This window comes from Stenella coeruleoalba (assembly GCF_951394435.1).
Source record: "Stenella coeruleoalba genome assembly, chromosome: 1".
In the NCBI taxonomy this organism is placed as follows: domain Eukaryota; kingdom Metazoa; phylum Chordata; class Mammalia; order Artiodactyla; family Delphinidae; genus Stenella; species Stenella coeruleoalba.
Window position 1 is genome coordinate 25,848,233 of NC_137169.1, and position 11,393 is coordinate 25,859,625.

The following is an 11,393-nucleotide window of genomic DNA, read 5'->3' on the forward strand; positions in this document are numbered from 1 at the left end:
AGGCCCAGGTCCAAGTTGACTCCCACAAACCTTCCCCAGTGCACCCAAAGTTACAGGTATCCCCTGCTTTACACCACTTTGCTTTTTACAAAAGACCTACATTACATTAGTACCTGTTTTTGCTAACCAGGAGAAATCCGTAGGGGATTTTTGCTTTTACAAAACAAGGCAAAAAGCGAAAATAGCATTCAGCGTTTTTGTTTGTTTTTTTTTTAACATCTTTATTGGAGTATAATTGCTTTACAATGGTGTGTTAGTTTCTGCTTTACAACAAAATGAATCAGTTATATATATACATATGTTCCCATATCTCTTCCCTCTTGTGTCCCCCTCCCCCACACTCTCCCTATCCCACCCCTCCAGGCAGTCACAAAGCACCCAGCTATCTCCCTGTGCTATGCGGCTGCTTCCCACTAGCTATCTACCTTACGTTTGGCAGTGTATATATGTCCATGCCACTCTCTCGCTTTGTCACAGCTTACCCTTCCCCCTCCCCATATCCTCAAGTCCATTCTCTAGTAGGTCTGTGTCTTTATTCCTGTCTTACCCCTAGGTTCTTCATGACATTTTTTTTCTTAAATTCCATATATATGTGTTAGCATACGGTATTTGTCTCTCTCTTTCTGACTTACTTCACTCTGTATGATAGACTCTAGGTCTATCCACCTCATTACAAATAGCTCAATTTCGTTTCTTTTTATGGCTGAGTAATATTCCATTGTATATATGTGCCACATCTTCTTTATCCATTCATCCGATGATGGGCACTTAGGTTGTTTCCATCTCCGGGCTATTGTAAATAGAGCTGCAATGAACATTTTGGTACATGACTCTTTTTGAATTATGGTTTTCTCCGGGTATATGCCCAGTAGTGGGATTGCTGGGTCATATGGTAGTTCTAGTTGTAGTTTTTTTAAGGAACCTCCATACTGTTCTCCACAGTGGCTGTATCAATTTACATTCCCACCAGCAGTGCAAGAGGGTTCCCTTTTCTCCACACCCTCTCCAGCATTTATTGTTTCTAGATTTTTTGATGATGGCCATTCTGACTGGTGTGAGATGATATCTCATTGTAGTTTTGATTTGCATTTCTCTAATGATTAGTGATGTTGGAAAACTGGACATGTACATGTAAAAGTATGAGGTTAGATCACTCCCTAACACCATACACAAAAATAAACTCAAAATGGATTAAAGACCTAAATGTAAGGCCAGACACTATCAAACTCTTAGAGGAAAACATAGGCAGAACACTCTATGACATAAACCACAGCAAGATCCTTTTTGACCCACCTCCTAGAGAAATGGAAATAAAAACAAAAATAAACAAATGGGACCTAATGAAACTTCAAAGCTTTTGCACAGCAAAGGAAACCATAAACAAGATGAAAAGACAACCCTCAGAATGCGAGAAAATATTTGCAAATGAAGCAACTGACAAAGGATTAATCTCCAAAATTTATAAGCAGCTCATGCAGCTTAATAACAAAAAAACAAACAACCCAATCCAAAAATGGGCAGAAGACCTAAATAGACATTTCTCCAAAGGAGATACACAGACTGCCAGCGTTTGTTTTGCATCCAGCTGTAGAGGCAGCGTGCATCCTGAGCAGAGCAGTGGAAGTGGCGCTGCCGAGCTCCTTCCCTGGGAACTACACTCAGCATCTCAGCATCAAGCCGCCATAGCTTTGAACTGTGTCTGTGAGCATCTGTGCTTTATGTTGATTTATTCTGTGCATCCTTGTGTCCTAAGGTAATTGCTTCTTTACCTTATGCCGTTGTAGCTTATGAAAGGTTGCAGTGGAATGCTCTGCTTTCGGATAGCTAGGGAAACCTACAGTTGCTCTCATCTGTGTTCCCACCATGTCACCTAACACTGTAATTACCTGTTGACACGTGTTTCTCCCTGGACTGTACCCTATACTTCTTGTATCCTCTATGCCTTGCTCAGCACCAGCAGGCCAGAGGCAGGAGCCCAGTGTTTGCTGAAAAAGTGACTTTGAACCATCCATCCAGAAATGCAGCTCTGGATCAATCCCCGTGCTAGGCATTGGGGGAGCAGAGGAGACTGAGACCTACTTTTTGTCCTTGAAGAGGGCCCAGTCATTTGGGGAGGTAGGATGAGTCCATGTATTTATAAATAAAAAGGTGCCTAGGTGGCTTCTGGGCCCAATCACGTTTCCAGGAGATGAACTGGAGGTTGCCAGGTGGGTGTGGAGAGAGAGGAGAAATAGGGTGGTGCTGATTTCAGGGACCTCTAAGTGGTTCTGTTGTGCCAGAGCGTGAAATACAAGGGGAAGATGAAGGTGCACGGGCCTCTGTGTGGCAGGCTGGTGAGTCTAGACTCTGCCCTGCAGGTGATATGCCTCCCCTGCCCCTTGTGCTAGGAACTCTTGACCTGGAGATGAGTTTCTAGGGCATTTCTTTGTTTCCCCTGTGAGCAAGGTGGGCTGAGGTAGGAGCTAGTAGGGAAAGGCAGCCCAAATAATAAAACACATTTGACACAAGACCTGTCCCCAGTGGCTGCATGGCAAATTTCTACTCACCTTTCAAGGTGTGACTCAGATGTCTCCTCCTCTGAGGGCTTCCCCAATCCACCTGAGCTAAGCTGGTTGCTCCCTGCTGTGTTCTTACTGCTCCCGCCATGTGTCTCTGATTTTACATTTGTCTCCCCTACTAGACTGTGAGGTCCTTGAAGGCAAGCAGTCTCATTCATCTTTGTTTCTTGGTCCCCAGAGCCCAGTACAGACAAGAGTAAATTTGTCGAATCAATGAATGTGTCTATTTTGCAGATGAGGAAACTGAGGCTCATAAAATGTGAATGATACATAAAGGCTGCCTAGTAAGGGGCAGAACCAGGACCAAGCCCAGGTGTTGGGAGTCCATCTGGTGGGGACGGAAGGCATGACTTCAGACAGCCATGGTCAGAACTTGGCAAACTTTCAAAGGAACCATGCCTTGGTTCTGATCCCTGCTGCCCTGGCAATGGCACAGCTGAGAGAGGAGAAGAGAAACGTATATTGAGCATCCACTGTGTGAAGACCTATCAAGGGACGCTCTCACATATGGGATTCTATTAATTCTGAAGAAGGCATCATTATCCCCGTGGTACAGGGGAGGAAGCGCACAGGAGTGAAATGACTTGTCTACCATCCCCCAGTCAGGGAGAAGCAGAACCTGGGGGGTCAGGGGCTCATATGCGCAGGAGCAGGGGTTGGGTGGGGACTCTCAAAGGGGATTACCTGGTATGTCTTTTGGATGGGAGCGGGGGTGGTCCAGTCCTGGGATTGTACTCTCTGGCCCTGGGAGCACCTCCACCCCAGAGACAAAGGACCTCGCATTCTGGGTGTCTGCCCAGTGCTGTCATTCCTATTGTCCTGCTGGTCTGGAGCACAGCATGTGAGGGACCACACTGCTGCTGCTGCAGGCTGCGACTCTGGTCCGGCTCCAGCCCAAGCCCGCCCAGCTCTGCAGCTTCCCCACACCTGTGCCAGCCTGAGGCCAAAGCAGCGGAGGCTCAGGGCCTGGCTTTGGTGGCCTCAGGCCAGTGAGGCAGCAAGGGGCAGGGGAGGGCTCTGACCTACAAGGGAGTCATAGTAGCCCAAGCCAGCATCCCAAGGCGGGGGACTCTGGCCCACCCCCACCCCAAAGTTAGAGCAACTTCCTTTTTGTCTCTCAGCTGCTCTGAAGGGAAGACGCGTGGACTAGGATGTGGAAGAGGAAAGAACTCCAAAGGCCCTGCTGGGTGGGGTTGGTGTCACCATGTCTCATAACTCCTATAACAAAAGCCCTCAGTTCCTGCAGAGCCATCGTGTGCTGGAAACTCTATTAGGGCTGTCTAATTTATTTCTCACAACAGCCCTGGGAGGTAGGCTCCATTACAACCCCACTACACAGCTGAGAGAAATGAAGCTCAGAGAGGTAAAGTGACCTGCCCAGGTCACACAGCCTGGGCACAGAGAAGCTGGGATTTGAGCTCAGTCTGGCTCCAGAGCTAACAATGTTCTTCAAGTCATATCATTTTGGAATCCCAGACTCCTGGGTCCTATACTCAACTGCTTCCTTGGGCAAGTCCCAACCTCTCTGGCCTGTTTCTCTCCCTATAAAGTGAGAGGATTAGATAAGGCAAATCTGAGAGCTCCATCATTCTGTGTCTATGATGTCTCTCCAGCCCTCAGAGGAGGTCACCATGGCAACTGTAAAGGGCAGTTCACTGTGTCCAGCCTCCCCAAAACGAAGATGAAGTGCAGTTTTTGTGAGGAGCTCACAGAAGGCTAGTGGGAAGACAGTCTCATGCAATTCACACAGCTAGGCATTATCATATATTATGGGGCTCAGGCCTTGAACTGGGCCACGAAGAAGTAGGATTTGAAAAGGTAGGTGGAGAAGGAATTCCAGGTAGAGGAGACAGCATGAACACAGGCTGGGAGACGAGACTCTGGAGCCTAGCTTTACACTCTTCACTACCTTTGAGGTCAGGCCACTCCACTAGTGCACAGGGTTCTCAGGTGACTTGGTCCTTTTCACTCACTTGTATCACGGCTCCAGAGCCAGACAAGCTGGGTCCAAGTCCCAACTTCAACACTTACTGTGTGTCCTCTGGGCTTCAGCTTCTCATCTGTAAAATGGAGATGATGAAGACACTAACCTTGCACGTCGCTGTGGGGATTAATTGAGATAATGCCTACAGAGGATTTAGCATGAAGTCTGGCACATGGAAAGGCTCATCACATCTTCATGGGAGGTCCTTCCCTCCTCTTCACCCACCCCATTACTCCCCATTGCCTAAATCGTTCATCTCAGGGTTTAGTTCCGTCTCTTCTCCTCCTCGGTGAAGGCTCCCTTCTCTGGTTGCTGCAACCCTCACTCACTGCCCTCTCTTAACTTCTGCAGCCCTTGTCTATGCCACACAATTCAGCGATTGAGTCAGATTCCTGTTTGTTACATCTCCAGGATCTAGACTGCTTTCCCTTTCTCCAAAGTCTCAATACCCACTGGGAATACATATGGTTTCAGGGAAGCTGATTCTACTCCCTCCTGCCCCCCATTCTAAGGGTAAGGCACACGATCTAAGCTAAGCCAATAAATAACCCCTGCCCGTAATGGCCGATTCACAAGTGGGCCGATTACCTTATTCAGTCCACAGTGAATCTTGCTGGAAATTCTGGGATACAGATGCTCTCTCTGGCTCCAGATGGTATAGAGCATAGATGTGAGGTCTGGAAGTACTGCAGCCATTTTGCTGTCATGAGAGAAGCCAGCCTGAGGATGATACTGAGAGTACAGAGCTAGGGGACTAGCAGAGAAATAGAGTCCTGATCAAATCATGCCCGTCACGCTCCACTAGAATTTTCAGTTGCACGAAACAAATTTCCTTTTTAAAGCCAGTTTTCTGTTATTTGCAACTACAATCATCCTGATTCAAACACCATCTAGTTGAACAATTTTGTTTACTGAGAGATGTATTTATTCACTTACATATTGATTAGGTCCCTGCTACATACCAAGTGCTATGCTAGCTGTTAGGGATTTAGCAATGAACAGTACTGATGTGGACCTACCCTCAAGTTTATAGTCTGGTGGAAGGAATCAGGGATTTGAATGACTGCTTTGGGAGCTGACTCTGATGTTGTATTTAACCTGCTTAGCATCCATCCCCACTCCTTTGGATCGTAGAACTCTGACTTTTCTTTGGACACCATCTAAAGGGCTGATCAACTGACCTAGGCCTGGCTGATTGGTATATTCCATGCCCCTGGCCACAGCGATTCATTCAGTAATGGGCACGAGAGTCAACTCTGGGACTGCAAACTTTAAAAAAAGGTCCAGTACTTCTGCCAGGGGTCACTTAACTGGAGAAACATAAGCCTGGGATTTCCTTGAGTTGAGAGTGCTAAGACTAGTTGTGAGAGCTGGTAGCAATAAACTTCTCTGACTTTACTCATTCATTCAACCAGAATTCAGTAATTCAGTGCCTCCACCCGTGCTTCAAGATGGGGAAAGGGGGATGAAGCAGACACGACCCCTCCTTTTGAGGTCAGTCTGAAGAGAAGGACGAATGAACAAATAATCACAACACAGCACAGCCATACTAGGAGTAATCGGAGAGGGCACCAGCTCAGCCTGAAGGCATTTTTAGTTTTTGTTAAGTATGCGATACATTAAACACAGAAATATGAGAAGACCCAAGAAAAAATTTAGAAAAACTCCTTAGTTCCAACACTCAGCTATGATCACAGTTAAAATATTTTCATCTATAACCTTCCAGATGCTTTTTCTATGTGTATAAACTTAAGAACAAAAAACACCTAAATGCAATGTGGTATATTGGGTTGGATCCTGAAACAGAAAAAAAAAGAACACTAGTGGAAGAACTGGTGAAAACCAAATAAAGTCAGAGTCTAATAATGTACCAATGTTAATCTCTTAGCTTTGACAAATGTGCCATAGTTATGTAAGATGGTAACATTAAAAAAAAAAAAGATGTTATTACGGGAAGCTAGGTGAAGCGTATGCACAAACGTTCTGTACTATTGTTGGAACCTTTCTGTAAACTTAAAATTATTCCTAAATAAAATGTTTACTTAAAAAAAATGGACCCATTCTCTATTGTTTAATAACCTTTGTTTATTCACTCAATAGTTTATCATGAAATTTTTCTGTCTTGGAATGATTTCACGATCGCATACTATTTCATCCCATGAATGAATCATAGCCTATCCCCCCTGTTGCTGGAAATTTAGGTTGTTTCCAATTCTTACCCTGTCATACAAACGCTGCACATATTTAGTCATTTCCTTAGGATGTTTAACAAAGTGGAACTGCTGAGCCAGAGCCAGCTAGGGAACAGATACTGAGCACACAGGCCCTCAATGTTCTAAAGCCCCTGATATACGTGAACCTGTTTGATCGTGCCAACCACGATGCTGAGGTACTGCTCTCATTCCTTTAGGGCAATTTTCAGCCCAGTCCGGCACCTCCCTGGTGCCCCTGCCTTGGAAGCACACAGATCTCTCCCATCATGCTCTTTTGCACTCCCTCTCATTTTGCCTTCAAGGGCAGTTCCTGCAGGCAGCCATCGAGTGGTCTGTAGAATAAGAACAGGTATGGCCAGCCCAAGAGGTGGTTTCAGCAAACACTGCAGTGAAAAGCAGCCTGTCCTGGTTTGGTGCAGTAGCCAAGGGGGATGGAGGCAGCAGTGGGGAATAGGAAGGGGTGAAGTAGACATTCTGAAACACCTGGTAGCTACGGTAAGGTCCTTTTATCCTCAGCAAGCGGCCATGGGAAAGCAGGAAAAAAAGGGTCATTTATTGGGCAGCCGCTATTTTTCAATTCACATTGACTCTGCCCACCCACAGATGGATGCTATGATCCTCATTTTATAGATGGGTTCGTTGAGGCTTCACAATTAAGCGTCTCCCCAAGGTACACAAGTGAGCTACAGTCAGTGCCAAGATCTAACTACAGGTCATCTTTGTCATCCCCAAACCCATGTCCATACCACTAGGCACATGACTGAACACTGAGCTGACAGTAAAACTGAGGGACTTCCTCCACTTCAGTCCGACAGCAAAAGGATCACCCAATTCATGGTCAAAGCACCAATGCGGAGAGTTTGGGAGAAGAGGGAAGAAGGATGGCATGTGGGCTAAGCTTACGGTGGGCTCTCAACCCTATGTGTACATGTCCTTGTTTCCTGCTCTTCTGTGTTCTCGACATTCTTCTTCTTCTTAATATTTATTTATTTGGCTGCGCTGGGTCTTAGTTGCGGCATGCGGGATCTTCATTGCCACGTGCAGGATCTTTAGTTGCGGCATGCCAACTCTTAGTTGTGGCATGTGGGATCTAGTTCCCTGACCAGGGATCGAACCCAGGCCCCCTGCATTGGGAGCATGGAGTCTTAGCCACTGGACCACCAGGGAAGTCCCTCGACACTACTCTTGAGCTGAAAAACTTCCCTTCTGTGGTCCCTATGCTTGGTTTGAAAAACACTATTTCCAACCAGTTGTAGATTTCCCAAGAATTCTAGGGACTCACTAGGTAAAAGCTGCCAGTGAGCACCAGTGGTCTCTGTACCTTCCCTCGGGCCGTGCCCTCTGCCTGGAACGCCCATCCTCCCTCCACCAAGCCACCCTGATCCACCTCCTCCACAAAGCTACCCTCTTCTCTGCAGTCTGACCTCCTACGCCACATAATTAGCCCTTTCTCCACTCCCCACTTCTTTTCCAAAATAGACTCAAGGCAGTTTACAACACACATCCGCGCACAAAAACACTAAAATTACAACAGCGGAGTTCGGATGAGGTGGAGTAAGAATTTTGTTAAGAAACCATGGCAGAGGAAAGCATAGCAAGTGAACATAAGGCGAACTTCCTCACAGCCAGGGCAGAAAGGAAACAGTAGAAAATGAAGCATTTCTTACCTAGTAGAAGAATGCAGACCTGCTAAATAGGAAGCAAAATTATCTCCTAGCTCTAAACTCAAGAGCGACTTGTCTCAAAAGTCTTTAAGGAACACCGTACAATGTAATAACTTGCTCTACAGAGATTTTACCCCCAAAGTGCAGATCTATTCAGCCTGAGTTACCGGCACAGTATCGGAGCTTAAGTCTTGTCTTGCCCTTGCCCTCTGACACCTTGTCTTTCTCCTCCCTTCTGCTCTCTGCTGGGGGCAGCTCATCCAGACTGGGCACCTGAAAGAGGCCATTCTGTGAGAGCAGCTCACCGTCACATTGCCCTGGATGACTCTAAACACAGAGCTGCCACATTCCCAAGATGTCAGGAGCGCAGCACTCCCTCTGGGGTTATGAATAACGCAAAGCCATTAGACGTATGAAGCTGCAGCCTGAGAGGGACGACCGTGAGGCAGAGCCTCCTGTTGCCACCCTTTCCAGAACCGGGGTGGGGGGGAACTGACTCCTCTCTCCCACAGTAACTCGTCCTTCTGGACCAGGGGTGGTTCTACGAGCTTTGCAAATCCAGTCCATTGGTGCTTTCACACCCATAGCAAGGAAGCAAGAAAGAAAAACGACACAGAAAACGGTCTTACCCTGAGGCAGCACTCCTGACCCAGGCCCTTCACTGTGACAGAGCAAACCTACTCGAATTCTGCTCTGTTCATTCAGGCTGCTCCATATCGCACGAGTGCCTTGAGAATCTTTCCCTTCTCCCAGCAAAGTGTCAAAACAATTGGTGCGGTGGCAGGAGGCTGAGGTGTGGAGCCACGGACCAGGCTCAGCCATTCACAGGTGTATGAGCCTCAAAGTGCATAGACATAAGATGGAGATAATAATAGTACTTACTTCCACATGGTTATTGAGAAGAATAAATAAGATAATGTATGTGGAACCTAATTATGAAAATACAAAAACAAGAATTCTGCATACAATTTCAGAGGTCCACAGACTTCTAGGAGATCTTCAGGTTAAGAATCCTTACAGGGCTTCCCTGGTGGCGCAGTGGTTGAGAGTCCACCTGCCGATGCAGGGGACACGGATTCGTGCCCCGGTCCGGGAAGATCCCACATGCCGAGGAGCAGCTAGACCCGTGAGCCATTTGCCGCTGAGCCTGTGCGTCCGGAGCCTGTGCTCTGCAATGGGAGAGGCCACAACAGTGAGAGGCCCGTGTACCGCAAAAAAAAAAAAAAAAAAAAAGAATCCTTACAACCTAAATGTCAAACGACAGATGAATGGATAAAGATGTGGTATACATATGTACAATGGAATACTACTCAGCCATAAAAAAAGAATGAAATAATGCCATTTGCAGCAACATGGATGCAACCAGAGATTATCATACTAAGTGAAGTAAGTCAGAAAGAGAAAGACAAGTACCATATCATATCGCTTATACATGGAACCTAAAATATGGCACAGGGGACTTCCCTGGTGGTGCAGTGGTTAAGAATCTGCCTGCCAATGCAGGGGACATGGGTTCCGGCCCTGGTCCAGGAAGATCCCACATGCCGCGGAGCAACTAAGCCCATGGGCCACAACTACTGAGCCTGTGCTCTAGAGCCTGTGAGCCACAACTACTGACCCCACATGCCGCAACTACTGAAGCCCAGGTGCCTAGAGCCCGGGCCCTGCAACATGAGAAGCCACCGCAATGAGAAGCCTGCGCACCGCAAGGAAGAGTAGCCCCCGCTTGCTGCAACTAAAGAAAGCCTGCATGCGGCAACAAAGACCCAACACAGCCAAAAATAAATAAGTAAATAAATTAATTTAAAAAAATAAAGAGGGCTTCCCTGGTGGTGCAGTGGTTGGGAGTCCGCCTGCCGATGCAGGGGACATGGGGTCGTGCCCCAGTCCGGGAGGATCCCACATGCCATAGAGTGGCTGGGCCCGTGAGCCATGGCCGCTGAGCCTGCGTGTCCAGAGCCTGTGCTCGCAATGGGAGAGGCCACAACAGTGAGAGGCCCGTGTACTGCAAAAATAAAAAATAAAAATAAAATAAAATACGGCACAAATAAACCTATCTACAAAACAGAAACAGACTTGCAGACATAGAGAACAGACTTGTGGTTGCCAAGGGGGAGGGGGAGGGGGGAGAGGGAGAGGGATGGACTGGAAGTTTGGGGTTGGTAGATGCAAGCTATTACATTTAGAATGGATAAACAACAAGGTCCTACTGTAGAGCACAGGGAACTATATCCAGTCTCCTGGGATAAACCATAATGGAAAAGGATATAAAACAAGAATGTCTCTCTGTGTATAACTGAGTCACTTTTCTGTATAGCAGAGACTGGCACAACATGTAAATCAAGTATACCTAAATTAAAAAAAAAAAAAAAAAAAGAATCCTTAACCTAGCCTGGTTCCTGAGTCAGGAAGACAACAGCTCTTGCCAACACACACATCTTCTCTCTGAACCCCATCAGCATACACTGAGCACCTGCTGTGTGCCGGGCATCCTGGCCCGCGTGAATGTCTTGGTCACCAGTGTTGTCAGCACATCTGAGGGGTGGGGATCATTCCCATTCAACTGATGAGGTGCCGTAACTTGCCAGAGGGCTGGTGGTGGAGGAGTTGCTGCTGAAATCTGTCTTCTGACTCATTCAGCTGTCTTTCTGAGAAAAGGCTGGCGAGGCTTCCTGAGGACCAAGGCTGCTCTTCACCCTGCTCTGTCCTGTCTGTGACATTTCATGCACACAAAATCCCAAGCACACACCTTGGGTCCTCAGACTGGCGATGATTTCCCCCAAATCAGCTCTGGGGGTGTGGGCGTCCGCGAAAAAAAACCCATCTGGAGGAGCCCTTTCCGCTGCAGCAGTGCCAAGTCACTCGATCACTTCAGCAACAAGGTCAAGTGGAGACTCCGGTGTCAGAGACTGAGTTCTGACTCGGCTTCTTATGGTGCCCTCAGGAATGTGACCACCACTCCGAGGCTAGGCTT